Genomic DNA, 13,946 nt, shown 5'->3' on the forward strand with positions numbered 1-13,946 from the left:
TAGCGTGATAGCTATTGTTGTAAGCAAATTCGATCAGGGGTAAGTGGTCATCCCAATTTCCTTTAAAATCAATGGCACATACTCGTAGCATATCTTCTAGGGTCTGAATAGTCCTTTCACTTTGTCCATCAGTCTAGGGGTGGTAAGCGGTACTCATGTTTAGTTTGGTGCCTACGCATTCCTGGAAGCTTCTCCAAAATCAGGAATTAAACCTTGGGTCTCTATCTGACACTAGGGCTACAGGAACGCCGTGTCTTACTACAATTTCCTTCAGGTAAATATCTACCAACTTGTCTACGGTGTATCTTTCATTGATTGGTAGGAAGTGTGCGGACTTGGTCAGTCTATCAATGATAACCCATATGGCATCATGATTGGTCTTTGTCCTTGGTAAGCTTGTCATAAAATCCATGGCTATATGCTCCCATTTCCATTCCGGAATCTCTAGGGGTCATAATAGTCCACTAGATCGCTGATGTTCAGCCTTCACTCTCTGGCATGTCAAGCACTTGCTGACCCACTCTGCTACTTCTCTCTTCATGTTAGGCCACCAATAATATTCCTTAAGGTCATGGTACATTTTTGTACTTCCTGGGTGGATTGAATATCTAAAGTTGTGCCTTTCGTACAACAGCTCATCCTTTAATTCTTGCACATTTGAAATCCAAATCCGGGATGCATACCTCATGATCCCTTTCTCATCCTTCTCGTATCTCACTTCTTCACCGGTCACGGTTCCTCTTTCTTCATTCATCTTCTTTTCCTGACATATTCGTATCTTATCAGCCAGCTCTGGCACTAGCTTAATCTCAAATAATCCTTCTGTTCCCTTACTGGTCATTCTCACATCAATTCCATCTTCTCAAATTCCTTAATCAACTCCTTCGATGTCATTATCATCTTGAGTCTTTCCTTCCTACTAAGGGCGTCAGCCACCATATTGGCTTTACCTGGGTGATACAAAATTTCACAGTCGTAGTCTTTTATCCCTCTAACCATCTCATCTGTCTCATGTTCAGTTCCTTTTGAGTAAAAATATATTTGAGGCTTTTATGGTCAGTGTAGATCTCGCATTTCTCACTGTATAGGTAGTATCTCCAAATTTTTAGGGCAAACACTATGGATGCTAATTCTAGATCATGCATAGGGTATCTGCTCTCATATTCCTTCAATTTCCGAGAGGCATACGCTATAACTTTATCGTGCTGCATCAGTACACATCCTAATCCTTTAAGTGATGCGTCACTGTATATCACAAACTCTCCCTTTCCATCGGGAAGAGCGAGCACTGGTGCTGACACCAGTCTCCTTTTCAGTTCTTGAAAACTCTCCTCACATTTCTCTGTCCATACAAACTTTTCTGTCTTCCGGGTAAGTCTAGTCAGTGGACTAGCTATCTTAGAAAAATCTTGCACGAATCTTCGGTAATATCCTGCTAAACCCACAAAACTCCTAACCTCCATTGAGGTAGTTGGTCTTTCCCAATTGGATACCGCCTCTAATTTGGCAGGGTCAACTAAAACTCCTTTGCTACTCACCACGTGTCCTAGAAACTGAACTTCTCTCAACCAAAACTCGCACTTCGAGAACTTGGCATATAATTTCTCATTCCTCAAGATTTCTAAGACTATCCTCAAATGTTCTGCGTGTTCTTGCTCTGTCTTTGAGTAGATCAGAATATCATCTATAAAAACTATCACACATATATCCAGGTACTTTTTGAACACTCTGTTCATCAAATCCATAAAGGCTGGGGGTGCATTGGTTAACCCAAACGACATAACTAAGAGCTCATAGTGTCCATACCTAGTGCAAAAAGCAGTCTTCGGTATATCTTCCGGTTTGATTTTCAACTGGTGATATCCTGTTCTTAAATCTATTTTGGAAAAATGTACAGCTCCTTTGAGTTGATCGAATAGGTCATCAATTCTGGGAAGAGGATACCTATTCTTAATAGTCAGCTTATTCAGCTCTCGATAGTCTATGCATAATCTCATACTGCCGTCCTTTTTCTTTACGAACAGTACTGGAGCTCCCCATGGCGATACACTGGGCCTTATCATTCCATTATCTAATAACTCTTACAGTAGAGAAGCTAGTTCCTTCATCTCAACTGGGGCTAGCCTATATGGGGCCTTAGATACTGGTGTCGTTCCTGGTGCTAACTCTATAGCGAACTCTATTTCTCGGTCAGGTGGCAATCCTGGTAATTTTTCTGGAAATACATCCTCGAATTCATTTACTACGGGTATGTCCTGTATATTAGGGACTTCCTTCTTGGTATCTATCACATAAGCCAAATAGGCTTCGTTACCTTTCCTTAACAATCTTTTTGCCTATAGCATGGTTAGAAATTTCTGGTTCTGTCATTGACCTTTAAACACTACTTCTTTTTCATTTTGCACTCTTATCTTTACTTTCTTCCATTCACAATCTATTTGTGTTCCGTTGCTGGATAACCAATCCATTCCTAAGATTATATCAAATTCTCCTAACGCGAATGGGATTATGTCGACCTCGAAGATCTTCCCTTCTAATTTCAACTTGCACTTAGGGTGTACTTGATTTACAGGAATTATTTCTTTGTTTGCTATTTCCACTCGTAAGATCTCACGTAAGGTTATGGCATTAAGTTTTAACTTTTTAGCAAAATCTTGAGATATAAAAGACTTGGTTGCTCCAGAATCAAATAGGATATTTACATGTTCGGAATTTAACAAAAGGGTACCTGCTATCACGTCAGTGTTTCGGACATCATCCTGAACAGTCATGTTGAAGGTCCTAGCAGCTGGGGGTTGGTTGGATGCAGCTTTGCTCATCCCTGAGGCTGGGGGCTTTAATGTTGGGCAATCCTTTTTCATGTGTCCTACCTTTCCACATTGGAAACACGTTACATTGGACCGGATGCAGCTGTTGGCAAGGTGTCGGATTTGGTCATACCGGTAACATCTCAGAGGGGCTCTTGTCCAGGTTTGACATTTGGGTATTGGGGAACGTGGTTGGATATGAAACGTTGCCCTAGATTGTCCGCCGCCCTGACCAACGCTCTCACTCGGGACCTTTCTGAATCCGGGGCCTCGTGCAGGTTGGGACACCGCTCCCCTGACGAACCTGCTCGGAAGGCTCCTGTTCCCGATTCCTATTCCTTGGCTTCCTATCTTACTCTTTCTATTTTCCTTCTCCTTCACACTCTACTCACTGCCAGCTTCAACAATCGAGGCTTTATGTACTAAGGTGGCATAGTCTGTCAGCTCTAACACTGTTACTCGATTCTGTATCCATTGTTTCAAACCAAGCTGAAACCTTTGCACTTTCTTTTCTTCAGTATTCACAAACTCAGGCACAAATCTTGACAACTCAGTAAATTTGGCCTCATATTCTGCCACAGTCATCTTATCCTGTTTCAACTCTAGAAACCTAATCTCTATCTGGGTTTCCATAAACCTAGGGAAGTACTTGTCTAAGAACAGTCGGGTAAATCTATCCGATGAAATCACATCATCAGTTTCTAGGTTTTGTGTGGACTTCCACCAGTAGTTAGCTTCTCCTTTCAGCATGTAAGAAGTGAAAATGGTCTTATGTCATTCCTCAACACCTAGTATCTCGAAGGAATTTTCTATCTCTTTGAGCCAGGCCCATGCTTCAACGGGGTCAGCAGATCCTAGAAACTCGGGGGTTTGAGAGATTTGAAGGCTCTAAAGGCAGTAGCTGCAGTCTGTTGGGCAGCATGTAGCTGTGGTGGAATAGGCTGTTGGTTCAGATTTGCTCTTAGCAGTTCCATAAATTCATTCATGGGGTTCCCTCCCTGATGGATATCCTCAGCCTCTTCTTCTACATATTCTTCCTCATCATATTCATTATAGTCTAGGTCTTCTTTACTTTCCTCATTCACTACAGGGTTAGCTTCACCTCGTTGTTGGTTAACAGATTCTGCGGGCTGTGCCCTGGTTCCTCTTCTACGGGGTGGCATTGTTCTGATATTGAAAATTAGTCAACATAGTTGTAATTATAATAGTTGGATTATTTTATTCATATGTAAGCATGTCATTTATTATCTAGCAGGTTTTTATAAAGTGCAATAATATAGACATCATTTCTTAATTACTGCTTAGATATATATTAATAAGATCTCACACTTATATCTTGGGGATGAAACAAATAGCTGAGTTCATACATGCCTGATTACAAACTATCACTACTAGTTCTGAATACTGAAATGAAAATACATAAGCCGTGTACCGTGAAGGGCTAGGAATGCTATCTACTACTAGCTATCCTATCAAAATTGGTGACAAGTCACCCAACCTTCTTCAAGGTCTATATCTAGTCACTAGTCTTTCAGTCACTATCACTGCGAGTGAGGTCACGCACCCTCCTCATCGCTCCTGCAATCATCAGCTCTGCATCAACTACCGGGATGTATCCTCCAACTGATGTCATCCTCATCTGAATCCCGGTACAGAGCTCGATCCCATCGATCTCTCTGCGGGCTATGGCTGGGGAAGCAGCTCTGAAATCTCCTGGGTATCCTAGTCGGGTGGCTCTCTCAGCTGTCAGTGCCTGGCGTAACTCGGCAATACGAGCAGATACCGCAATGATCTCAGCATTAAGCTGACCCACTATCCAGTCATGTACGGCTACATGCATGGTCGCCGGTGGTGGTAGAGGTGAATCTGGGTCGCTAGAGGATATGTCATGAACCTCGTGGAACTATGCAGGTATCGCCTCCTCCTCATCATCATCAGTATAAGGCATAGGGCTCTGGATCCCTGGGGGTGGTGTAGGAGAGCGAATATCCTGGTGAGGGTACATCTCTACATCCCTCCATACTACGCCATTAGCTATGGGGAGAGGAAGGTCAGTCTCCTCCTCTAGGACATCCTCAGTAGGGTCATCATCTGAATCATCAATGGGTGGGCTCTCTGGCTCGGGAATAGGGTCACGCTCAGGAATCATGATATCATCAACATGATCAACCTCCCTCCTAGGCTCCACTGGTACCTGACACAATAGGCAAGGTGTTACTAACTTAGAGTTGGAATTCCCTTGAGGGTAAAACGGTCAAGACTACCTGTGTAGCCCGATGACGAACTTGACTTGAGCTCTAATTGTATTTTATGTTCCTGAGTACACTGAGTACCTTCACCTGCGGTACCTTTGGTAGTCCATCTAGCACACATAGTACCAAAGTCTACCCCTCCCTTGTCCTTTAAAAGAATTCTATCAATCTCGAGAACTCAAACCACATCGAAGTTCCCCAAGCGTTTTGCTTGTTGATAAAAATAGCTTATCTCTCTAAGATATAAGTGTATATATATGTATATACGTACTTCCGAGAATTTCGGAGGAAGTACTAAGGATGTGAGTTGACCGTTGTCAACATATAATTAATAAGGGGGAAAAGTTTCTCCTTGAAACTATATTAAACATATTAAATAAGTCGGGATAATATTCACCGATGATCTGAAATTATTCGAATGATATTCTGAAATTAGAAAGTATATTTTAAATCAGGATCTATTATTTTTAAATCAATAATAAACCCTTTAAGAATAATAATTAATTAAATGATAATCGATAAATAATTAAACCTCGAATGAGTTTACTCGCTAAAAGAATATTTAAAATAATATTCCTCAACTAGTTTGTGTCCCCATAATTAATAATCTATAGTGATTAGTCGGGTTTGAAATTAAAATCATTGTAGTGTACTACTCCCATAATAAGGAATAAATATATGGTATTTATTATTCGAACAATAAAATATAGTTGAGGGAATATGATCGTTGGGAAAATATTTTAATAAAAGTTCGATGTGTTTTAATGTTTCGTAAGTGGACGATGAGTCACTTTAAAAACGTACTACTATGGACTTATAACCGTCCTATAATATCACCAGAAATGGTTCCCGGGTTTTATCTTAAATCCCGACCGATTCTCGGTCTTATATAATACGTCACGCTAAAAGCGAAATAACATTTCACGATATATACTTTATCGTACAACATCGCTATATTATGCGAAATTCCACAATTATGTATCATTGCACGCATGGTATTTATGCAATGATAGTAAAATAATCCTTTCACAATACAACAGTAAAAATGGAGTTGGGTTCGTAAACTTGCCTGGGTATCTCGAGGTGGAGGATGCTCTAGGTTCCGCTCGGAAATCTATAACCATAACACAATTCATTTCGTTAGGTCTCGTTTTAATTTACGGCAACTCGCACTCATGCGCTACTTGTTATGCATCCTCTCAACTTATACTACCCTTATTATTCCTTTAAGTCATATTCACATTATGGTCGCTTCATTTTCCTAAGTATCTTAGGTTCATTCTTATAATCGCCGTTGGCTCCGCTTATGGATTCTTACGGTTTCTACTCGCGCGGTCTCGGCTCCGACATTTTTATAAATTTGGGAAATTATTATTTTCACTTGAATTTTTTAAGGCAGTTAGGAAACTTAATATTTTACTCTCAGTAAAAATTTCATGATTTATGAACACTTTAAGTCTATAATTTATATTTTCAAAGTTCGTAATTTGTAGCAGTTTTTGTCGCGTAAATCACTTTTAATAAAACGACCATAACTTTTGATCCGTAAATCGGAATCAAGCGATTCAAGCGCCTAAACGATCCTTATAACATTTTCTATCCTAAGCAAAGGATAGGTTTCAAGAATATACAGTTTATAACTTCGGGATTTTCTGCAGAAACTTAAAGTTACGATTTGTTGGTTTTAACGAAGTTACATTTACGATCGGGGTTTCGTTTACGCCCTAACTCTTTACACAAACACCAAAAATCATCATATCACCATCAACACACAAAATCCTCTCAATAAAATCATGTTCATGAGGCAACAACAACCAACCTTAAATATACTTAACTTAATTATCAAGATTTCATCAATAACACTCATTACACTAGGTTTACTACCACATACTAAATGGATCTTAAAAATGAAACTTAAATAAAGTTGGGCCAAAGATTTTTACCTTTATTGAAAGCTTGGGATGTGTTATTAAGGATGGTGGAGGCTTGGAAGTGCTTGGTATGATTTTTAGAACCTAAAACCACCATTGAAATTAAGAAACCAAAGAGAGGTTACTATTCACACTATTCACTAGTGAGTTTCTTGAATTTATTTCACCCATCAAACCTTGATAAAAAGAGATGAAAGAATTTTCTTACCTTAGTTTAATTTCTAGGAGGCTTGAGAATTAATTGGGTGATTTTACAAGAGCTAGAACTTGGATATTTGAATTTGATTTCTCCCCTTTTTTCATTAGGGCCGAATGGAGCTTCCAAGGGGGTATTTATACTACTCTTGGTTGCTTCTCTTGGATGCTTCGCTAGGTCGCTTCTAGGAAGATGTGGTAATATCTTTGCAATTGATTTTATTCTCCTAGTATAGCATTCTAGGTTGATTCTTGGTTGCATATCTTAGGGACAAATCCTAATAGCTTACTAGGTTACAAGCTAAACTACAAGGTTAGCTTCCTTAGAACACTATTTTGCTAGCTAGCTTGATCATCCTATGGTTAGCTCACTATTTGATGAAGTAACCATGGTTACTTCCTTATCATGGTTTAGTTAGTGCATTACGTTTATTTAATCATTTACGCGTTCTCTCGGTTACTTAAACGTTCTCCGTAATACTTACTCGTAATTGGTTTGCGAAGTAATTCCTTTCGTATTTATTCCTTACATTTTATTTATACTACTTGACTATAAATCCGTAGGATTTTAATCTCATAATTATATTGTGATTCCCGTAATCCCCGATAAGTCATAAATATGGTCATTTTTCAAAGTTCGTTTTCTTCGAAAACTAATAGCGTTTACATACACTCATTTGGTATGTATAGTCGTAATATCAACTCCGAAACTCATTTACTCATGCATTACATAGTGTGGGCTCAAAAGTTTTTCCCGTCTGTCAGGGTTACTATTCATTAAACGTTTTACAAGGTCTCAAAAATTCGAGTTATTACATTCCTAAAAATACCAATCATCACAAGCCAGACATCTCTCAAGAAAATCTCAACCTTACCATCTGTAAAACCATCACTCAAAATCAATTACAAGTCTGTTGGGAGAAAACCTAAGAAATCCAAGCCTACAGAAAAAGTAGAAGTCACTGAAAGGGCCATCATGAATTGTTTCAAGAAAAATGACTTTCTACCTTTAAATTGGTGCATCTCAGATGAAGATTATTTTCAACAACTAGCTGAGGAAATAGTTAGAGTCTGGGTTGTATCTCTAAGGAAAGTTATAATTTACTATGAAGATGGGTCCTTCACATTTCTAGGCTGCAGCTTAATGGATTCTATCTCTCCCATCGAAATCAAGAGAGTGATAAGTTTGCTAGAAGATAAGGTACTACTATAAGAGCATGGAGATCAGTTTTGGCTGAGTAGTTGATTATAAGGGAGGAAAGAAGAAAAAGAAATGAAGCTGAATATGAAGAGAGAAAAAAGAGGTATGATGAGGAGATTGAAATGTACATGAAAAGATCAGAAGAACTCAAGGAAAAGGAATGAGCATAATCTCTAAAGATGGAAAGTTTCTAAATATCAAAGCTGGAAAATTCTCAAGATTTAGGATTGATTTACTAGACAATGATTATCCAAAGGCAGACATATTTAAACTTGTAGAAGCTCTAAGTGGGACACCAATTATAAAAGAACTTGAAATTCTAGTTTAGTTAAAGGATCTCACTAGAGAAGAAGCAGAAGCAAAAACAGTTTTTACATGATGCTTGTAACCATTTAGACTCTGTAAATCTTTTAATGTATAAAAGTTGTAATTGTGTCAATTTTTATGTATTAATCTTACTTTCCATTATAACTTGGGGTTAGTCTTGTTAATAGGCATGTATGTGTGTTAAGCAATCTTCTCATAAATTGGGGGAGATTGTTGTGCAAGACATGCCTGTATTGTAACAAGACTAAGTCAAATTAGTTTACATTTTGTAATCTTAGTTTACATTTTGTATTGTAATATTTAAAGTCTATAAAAATGATCAAAAGCAGACTAGAGTCTTTTTATGTAGACAGTATCAATCCTAAGAATTCTATTTGGAAGAAGATTAAGAAGATCATGCCTCAGAAGAATTATGAAGATGCCTGGAGTTGAATAAATCTATTTTGAGAAAAATGTTTTAAGTCAAGATCTCTACAAGTCACAAATTTAGTGTTATAGAGAAGTTATTCGAGAACTCCAGAATGATTTATAGAGAACTCAGGAAAGCTACTAGAGAACTCAGAGTTATCGACAAGTCAATATTCACTAGAGAACTCTGAGTAATCAATAAGTCATTTCTTCACTAAAGAACTCTGAGTTATCGACAAGTCAAAATTCACTAGAGAACTCTAAGTTATCGATAAGTCAAAATTCACTAGAGAACTCTGATTATCGATAAGTCAAAATTCACCAGAGAACTCTGAGTTATCGACAAGTCAAAATTCACTAGAGAACTCAGAGATGTCTATAAGCCAAAGTGAAGACATGAAGTGGAGAGATCTCTACAAGCTAAATTCTCTTATAGAGAACTCAAAGACCCCTACAAGTCAAATCAACAATAGAGTGATTAGAGATCTCGATAAGCCAATATACTTATCGAGATGTCAAGTTCTCTATATACCTAACTGGAGATCTCGAGGTAAAATCTCAAAGTACAAATTACAGACCAATTCAATATCCCAAATTGACAATCAATAAACAATCCAACCAGTTGGATTGACAAGTCTACAAAAAGTAGCTTGAAAAGTATGCAAGATCAAGGGTGAAGATTAACTGACAAAGGAAGATCAAAGTTAACATAGTATGCAAAGATATGCCAAGCCATAAGTGGAAGATATACTTTTCCTAAAATGGAAATGATAAGTGAAAATTTACTAAAGTGATTAGCATCTCTTATTATACACTGTGTAAACCAGTAGTTAACAATGATCTAAAGTTAACACTCGTCCTTTGTTAGAAGTAAAAATTTAAATAAGAAAATCTTGTATTCTCTCAAGGAAGCAGCTAAGCACTTTATCAACAAAGAGCCTCAAAATTTTATAGCAAAAAATTATTAATTTTTATATTAAATTAAGTAAGTTTTGAAAGATCCGTGTTCACTGTCATTGCTTGTTTAATTCTAGTATTAACACATTTCACTGCAAGATTTAATTTACTTTGTTTACAACCATAATACTTCAAGAAAAGCATAAAAACACTAAAACACATTCACCCCCCCTCTGTGTGTAATTCATTACCTAGCAAGTACCAGCTATTACTATCTCAAAGCCACCAGCCTTGGACAACATTGATCTTATAAATCTTGCAACAGCTGAGCTCAAGATAAAATAACAGAGAAAATATATTGATGACAGGATTGCACAAGTTTTTGGTTCAACTACTAATCATGCTGTAACACCCCCAAATCCGGGGTCAGGAATCTGGGTTGTCACGATCAACTTTACAAATCTTTTTTCAAAACATTTCCTTTATACTTCTCATCAAAACACAGTTACTCAAAACTCGACCCCTACCTTTCACACACACACACACATTGGTTATAGTCTCATAGAATGTATCAGTACAATACTGAACCATAAGAATACAGTGATTCAACAATCATTACATTCTTCCAAATATCTCTTCTAGATATGCTACTGATTATTACTTCTAGGTGAAGTATAATCATCAGTCCAATATAAACTTAACCCAAGGTTATAACAATTTATATGATTTAACTTAAACAATATATGTTAGGATAACTAGTCGCCTACTAGCTTAATCCTTCACCTCAAGCCAGCCATATGAACTAATAGATATCACCGACTTCCTTTCTACTCGTCGATGGTATGGCCATATTACTATCAATGGGGTTGGAAGATGAAACATCAAGAATGAACAAATAAGACCCAACAAGTTCTACCTGCAATGCCCTTAAATCTGGGGTCTAGATTTGGGAGTTGCTACCTGATAAACAATGCTACAATATGCACAGCAGAAATAAAATAATAAATATGACCCCTTGTATGCAATTGGATTGATCACAGGTTATAGTATGAAACATGCACTATTATAAACCAAATGTTATTGCAACCCATTAGTCTATCTAGTTTTACAGACTATTCAAATTTTATTACAAACCACTATACTAACCGTTCATCTCAAGACAGTCTACCTGGAAAGACACACCAAACTATTTACAGGCACACAACTCCTGATTAATCCTGGAACTCGGGCCTGCTTTAGCCTAGCTGAAAGATCAGAATAATAAACAAGTATGAGCGAAAGAAATGCTCAACAAGCAGTATATAACTTATAATTAGAAAAACAACAACATGTTTAAAGAATAAAACCAAACCACAATACCTGAGCAATATCAAAAACTGATATATATTTTGGATTGGAATCCTCTAACGACGGTGTGTTGCCGTCGGTGATCAGCCGTGGAGCAACACCAGTTTGCCGAAGCATATCCAACTAAACAAAGGGTACTGATATGTGGATTTTATATCTACTTGGAACGCTTCATTACAGGCTTAATTTGGTGTTTTGGACTCAATTTATTGCTATTTTTGATGTGTTTTTGTGTTATTGCATTACGGGAATTAGTTGGATGAATAAATGAGCTTTTCAAGGAAATATGCTGAAAAATGGTCAGATTCTAAAGTCAAGACCATTCTCAAGTTATAGAGAATCTCAATAGCTTCACGTGGAGTATTGAATCATCGAATTCTGACAAACGAAACTCAAACTGCAGCCAAAACAAGAATTGAAGTCAAGGTGCAAGAAGGCGGCGCGCCCGCACAGGAAGCGGAGCGGCCATGCCTGAGATGCAGAACGTGCGCGCCCGCACGGAGAGTGGGGCGGCCACGTGGGGTCCCTATTCCAGAATCCTGTTTTGTGTTGAAATTGGAGATTTTGAGAGCCCGGGTCCACCAGAAGCCTATATATACCCCTAATAATTCATTTTTAATAAGAAGCCAAGGGAGAACATAAAGAAGACCTAGAGCACACAAGACGACTAAGGAGAAGAAGATCTAGTTTCATACTTTTGTATTCTTCGATTTAGGTGATACTTTTGGATGCTTGTTTTGTTCTTGTTCTAAACCCTATTACTTTTATATTCTATTGTAGTATTCTGAACTTATTTATTACCATGTTTTTATTGGAACCCATTGTGACGATGTGTTCGATCATTAACTAATCATTGTCATGGGATTCTAACGGATTTATCTATGGATTTCAATAGTTAATTGTTTTATGATCTTTAGTGTATGGTGATTTATGATTTCCTAGTTTGGTTGTGCTGATTCATCTTTGATACGTAGCTAACATCTAAGATTGTTTGTTAATCTTTATTGAAGCGAAAGTGAATATGGAGGTTTAGAATTTTCCATGCTAGCATAGGTTTATGTATGAATTGACATGCATAATTCGTGGCTAGTTTTAACCATCTTATTCACCCTATGTAATCATAATAGGTAACTTGCTCTTTAACTGTTATGTTTTCGAATCTTATAGACATATAGAGTCTAAGCATAATTGGTGTCTGCTATCTTCTATCTTAATTATGGATACTTAGTAGTAGGGTATACGTACAACGAAATTTGGTGTATACTAATTTCGTGTTATCTGATTAGTTTTCATCACCATCACATGTTAAGGTTAAAGACATAGACTTTGAATGAAGTTAGAATCCTATGTTTATTCTCATATAAGTAATTCACTTTTAATCTCTTAGTTAAAGTTGCTAGTATAATCTCTTTAGTAGTTAATCAACTCAATTTGTTACTTGTCTTAGCTGTGAACGATAATCATACATTGTTGCATAAGTGCATAATATGAACTTAACCTAAACCAATCCATGTGGGAATGAACTTGACTTAAATCTTATACTACTTGTGATCACGTATGCTTGTGTGTATTTTCGCGTTTGTTTTAGTGCGAACAAGTTTTTGGCGCCGCTGCCGGGGAATTCGGTGTTAAATTTAGTTTATGTGCTTGACATCAGTGGTCGTTAAAGTTCACTGACTTAGATATTTTACTTACTAGTTTACTTTGTTTGTGTTTCAGCTACTCTATAGAGCGTGTATGCGAACGCGTTCTCAATCTCGTATGGAAACACTAGGCGAAGTTGAAGAAGAGGAAAAAGTTGAAGAAAAAGTTTTTGTTGTAATGGGAGAACCAACAATGAATCTGAAAGCTTTGATGGAATATTCTCAACCAAAGATCAATGACATTAAGTCTAGCATTGTCAGACCAGCCATTGCAGCTAATACTGAAATCAAGTCTAGGACGATTGAGATGGTGCATAATTCAGTCTAGTTTGGGGGTTTTCCAACGGAAGATCCCAGCATGCACATTAGAGATTTCATCAAGATATGCGACACTTTCAAGTTCAATAATGTTTCTGAAGATGCTGTGAAGCTGGGGATTTTCCCATTCTCTCTAAGGATAAAGCTAAGTGCTGGTTGCATTCTCTACTAGCAAGTTCTATCACTACTTGGGAGGATCTTGCTCAGAAGTTTCTTCCTAAATTCTTCCCTATGGAGAAGACAACTACAATCAGGAATGCTCTTACTCATTTTGTGCAGCAATCGGGAGAATATTTGTGTCAGGCTTGGGAGCGCTACAAGGAGATGCTTATGAAGTATCCTCATCATGGCATGCCTGATTGGATGAACATCAATTGCTTTTATAATGGTTTGGGAGCACAGTCCAGACCCATGCTCGATGCAGCATCATGTGGAGCTTTATGGATAAGAGCTATGATGAAGCTTATGAGCTAATTGAATTGATGGCTACTAATGAATATCATAACCTAACTCAGAGACTACCTCAAGGCAAGGTAGTAAGAATTCTGGAGGTGGATACATCTATGGCTATAGCTGCTTAGCTAAAGGCATTAACGATGAAAGTGGATTCTTTGGCTAAA

The 13,946-nt window shown here is 37.6% G+C and overlaps 1 non-coding gene across 1 annotated transcript; it reads right to left on the reverse strand.

Annotated features, from left to right (window-relative positions):
- Positions 1-13,572: 13,572 nt before the first annotated feature.
- On the reverse strand, positions 13,573-13,679 carry LOC141722860 (small nucleolar RNA R71). The gene has a single exon (XR_012575858.1). It is a non-coding gene; the product is annotated as a small nucleolar RNA R71 (small nucleolar RNA).
- Between the last annotated feature and the right edge of the window lie 267 nt (positions 13,680-13,946).

Source organism: Apium graveolens, chromosome 4 (genome assembly GCF_009905375.1).
Source record: "Apium graveolens cultivar Ventura chromosome 4, ASM990537v1, whole genome shotgun sequence".
Lineage (NCBI taxonomy): Eukaryota > Viridiplantae > Streptophyta > Magnoliopsida > Apiales > Apiaceae > Apium > Apium graveolens.